Raw genomic sequence first — 4,204 nt, 5'->3', positions numbered from 1 at the left:
CAAGTTACTGAATTCTAGGAAACAACTTCCTGGTTTAGGAGCAGGAAGTCTCTACATCATTATCAGGGTTAATATAGTGTATTTTAAAAAGACTCAACTTGGCTGTAAAATAAAACAGTAGAGATCATATGTAGTCACAGAAAAACTGTGTCTAACTTCTGAAGCTATCTTGAGCAAAGGCAACAAATCCTTTTAAGCTACTTGAGACATATACTCAAGGGTACTGTCTTTCAGTTTATAATATTACTGTAGAAAGCTTTAACCGCTTCTCTTGTTGTTATGGGTAGTCTGTTATGTTGAAACAACTATGCAGTTGGTATCCAAAGACTGTCCCAGACCTATTTCAGATGATGCAGTTCAGACTGTGGTGGCAGAAATGCGGACTAAACCTACTGGCATATTTTTATTTAGATACTGCATTTTATTTATTCGTGTTTTTTATTGAAATACTGTTATAAAACGAGTTCTGTGCAGGCTTCAACTGTCAGTTTAACATGAGATTTAAGTGCAATACTATAAAAAACAGTTCAGTTGTTAGGCTTTTAAGCCATAGCCTATTAGAACGAAAGTTCGTTAATTTATATTTTGTTCCTGTTGTTGATAGCGATTTAAATCCTACTTATAAACACCTTGAGAGAGAAAATATGAAATGCCTTTGGCTCCATATGCAAATGAGCTGTAAGGGCTCAGTATTAACAGTCTAGTTTTCGCCTCTCTCAACACGAGGCCAGCATATAAAAGGCAGTAGTTACTATGCATTGTAAATCACAGAGTAAAGGAACTATAATAAAATGAAAACTAATATTAGAGTTCTGAGAATTCTTGTGGGAAATATTATGTGGAAATACGGGGTGTGTTTTATTATTGCCAGCTTGTCGTGTATAAAACACTGAAGAGTGCATCTTTTTCTTTTTTTCTCTCCCCAACTAGTGCTGTGTTCTTCACTAGCTTGAAGAGTAACGGTACTCGTAGTTGCAGTCATAGTCGGTAACCAAACTGTTCATGTTTGCAGATAGAGATTCAGCTAAATTTCCCCATTAAGTTAATGTGCTAACTTTATATATATGGGAGCTTCCAGAAGGACCTGGGAACAAAACAGTGTATTCAAAAGCAAATTCAGTACACTAACTGTAAAGTTTGGTTTTATTTAAGTTGGTATATTTTGCATTAGGAACTGTTTGTAGCATTGGGTCGTAAATGTGTACTAAACTGTATATTTTGCAAGAGCTTTTTTAACTTCCACTTATAGTACAAGTTTCTCATCTTGTTTAGGGTTGAGCCTTTCCATGAAGGAACACCAGTATTTTCGCTGTAGTAGAATTGGTGTGTAAGCTGTTTAAGGAATGTTTAATTCTAATTAGAATACTGACCTCACTTACTGTTAACTTTTAGATTGAGTTTTGTTAATTGTAAGAACTTGCACAGTTGCTATAAATACCTGCTTTAAAACAGAGTTGACATATTGCACTAATCTTGAGTTGCAACACTGTTATTAAAAAGCACTTTTAAATTTCTTACTAGAAGGACCATCAGAGTACAACTAATGTTGAGATTTATTTTTTCTATACTGTCTGATGTTACTGAAAGATGTTACTCTTTCATATAATTTTTATAAAAGTATAAATCACATTTCTATAACCTAAAACCCTGTCATAGTACCATATGGTTGTTTCCAAAGCATTTTCTGTTTGTGTTAACATGTTTATATTATTTTTCCTCAATGGAGATTAAAATGATGTTGAACAATGCTGACTGACTATTTTTTTTTCCACTTCACATGTATCTTGGCTGTCAAAAACTTTGAATGGAACAGTTTGTGGCTTGTTTGTTTGACTTCAGTTTTTCTTAGCACCTTGCATTGTGAAGTCCCAGACTTGTATCATGAATACGAGGAGGAGTTTGAGAAATGCTGTCCTTGGACAGCTGTGACGTAAAATAAAGAGATTACAAAGATGAATTGGTAGACAGGGTGGGGAGGTGGGAGGGCAGGTAGTGCTTGTTTGGTGAATAAAAAGTGCCCACACTCCTACGTTCTCTACTCCTTGCTGGAGGGACCTGATGGCTCTGAAACCATTCCCTGGTACCGTCAGGTCCTGCTACCAGTGTAAGTTGTTCAGCGCTGTTTGCCTCTTGCACATACAAGGTGCACAATTCTTGTCAGTGCTGGCTGCATGCGATTTCTGTGGTCTGTGAAGTGGCATTTAGGAATTTCTTGTACCTTACGAATTGTACTATACAACTGTGTCCTACATGCAACATAGCCACTCTGGGGAGGACACTGTCTGACAAATGCAGAAGTTATGAAGTTCATAATCTTGGATTTAGACTTCGCTCGCACTATGCTGCCAAGAGCTGAAGGAGCTTTCTGAGTTTGGAAAGCTGCAGGGTCTAGGATCTTGGTGCTGTGTGCTATGCCAGTTTCTGAATAATTGAAAACATTCTTCTGTCAAGGAAACTGCAGTCCCTTGGTGGAGAAGAAAATTCACTTGCTGTCTTTCCCCAATGAGAGATGATCTTCCTTGTAGCCCCTGGTTGATTCTGAAATGCAGAGCATGTCAGTAGCAATAATAAAGGGCCTGATGCCAAGTGATGCTGTGTCCTGACCTTGCCTTGAATTTAGCACAGGTTTTGTGTTCCCCAGCCATTCTAGAGGCAAGCTTGGAAGTGAATGTGGTAGCCTTTAGCTTTGACTTTTTAAACAGGTGTGATTTTCAAGTTTTTAGCCTTTCCTTGATCCTGACACTTTTGGTAATCTTAGATTTCCCATCCAGTGCTCATTTAAGTTTCCCGTCTTTATCTTATCCTTTATGCAGATGATTTTGCTACAGTCAGTCACTTTTCACCACAGGTCAATAGAATTAGCTTCTTCTGGAAAGGAGTGATGTTTTGGTAAGTTGTATGAAGGACTAATTTCTGTTACTAGGCCTGATTCTCTCCTAGGCTTACCGTGGCGGTGAGAACAGGAGGTTTGCTAAGCGCCTGACTCGATGCAGGTACAGTACTGACCTGCAGGTGATCCTTAGGACAAAGCAGGTGACTCCTGCCCTACCTCCAACAGCCTTTTGAATGTGCAAGAATGTGGTGTGCTGCGCATAGCGCTGACCTCCTGAAACTAAATTCACAATACCATGGCAAGACAAAAATGCCCCTTTGATTGAAAGGATTGAATAGACATAGGAAGTTATTAATATGAAATGTATAATATATTAATACTAATATGTTAAATGGTGGGGCTGTGGTTCTGACTTACCAGCCTGGTGCTGTTCTGACCAACCTCCCTCCAGTTTACCCAAGATTAAACTTACGGTTGGAGATGAATTCGGTACAGAGATTTTTGAAAAGACTGCCATCTAGGCACATCTTGTGTTGCCAGTGCAGTGGTCTGTGGAACCATGGCACACTTCATAAATCATTTCTTCCTTCAAAAGTAACATTACAGCTAATTTATTGTCAGATATAAGGCTAGTTATATATTTCACAAGTAAGATCCAAACTCTTGTTTTATTTTGCAGTTGGGAGTAGGCATCCTTTGAGCTTGACTGGAATAGATTATTTTTATTCTGGAAATGCATGTTTGATTTGTTTAAACAACAAAACAAAAACAAAAAAAAGAAAGGAAAAATGTATTCAAGGCCAACTTAAAATAATCCGTCTTCTCTTCATGGTAGCTGAGTTTAGTCCTTACTAGAGTTCTAACAGATCACAGTGCTTTGGAAGAACAGAGAGATGCCTCCTTTTTCCACCTTTGGTACCTAAGAAAGATTGTAATTAATGCTGTTAGCCAAAAGCCTGTCACTTGTTTTGTGATTTTTTTTATTTTTTCTTTGCCCTTGTATTTGCTACTGGTACAGAAGAGGGCAAAATAAACATAAGGTCTATTTAGGTCTATAGCAGAGATGTGACAAGGAAACGGAAAACTTCCTAAACGAAAAGCTGCTGACTGCTCCATGCTTTCCTTGCATGCGATGGCAGAGCTGCAGCCAGCAAGAACCCCCTGCTTTTTGCGTGAATCAAGTAGAATCTTTTCTGGTATATGTAGGTATCTGCCTATTTATTTGCTTTTTGATATGCTAGCTTCTATCTCTTGTCATTCTTTGCTAATCTTTTCTGTGACAGCTATCCACAAAAGTCACCAAGAGCATTCTGCTTTTTTGTGCAGGTGACTCTTTCTGTGTGGGCACAGTTCTCCAGCTGCGGTATAGCT

This window comes from Mesitornis unicolor, unplaced genomic scaffold, assembly GCF_000695765.1.
Source record: "Mesitornis unicolor isolate BGI_N332 unplaced genomic scaffold, ASM69576v1 scaffold9458, whole genome shotgun sequence".
NCBI lineage: Eukaryota > Metazoa > Chordata > Aves > Mesitornithiformes > Mesitornithidae > Mesitornis > Mesitornis unicolor.
Note: the sequence above shows the minus strand (reverse complement) of the source record.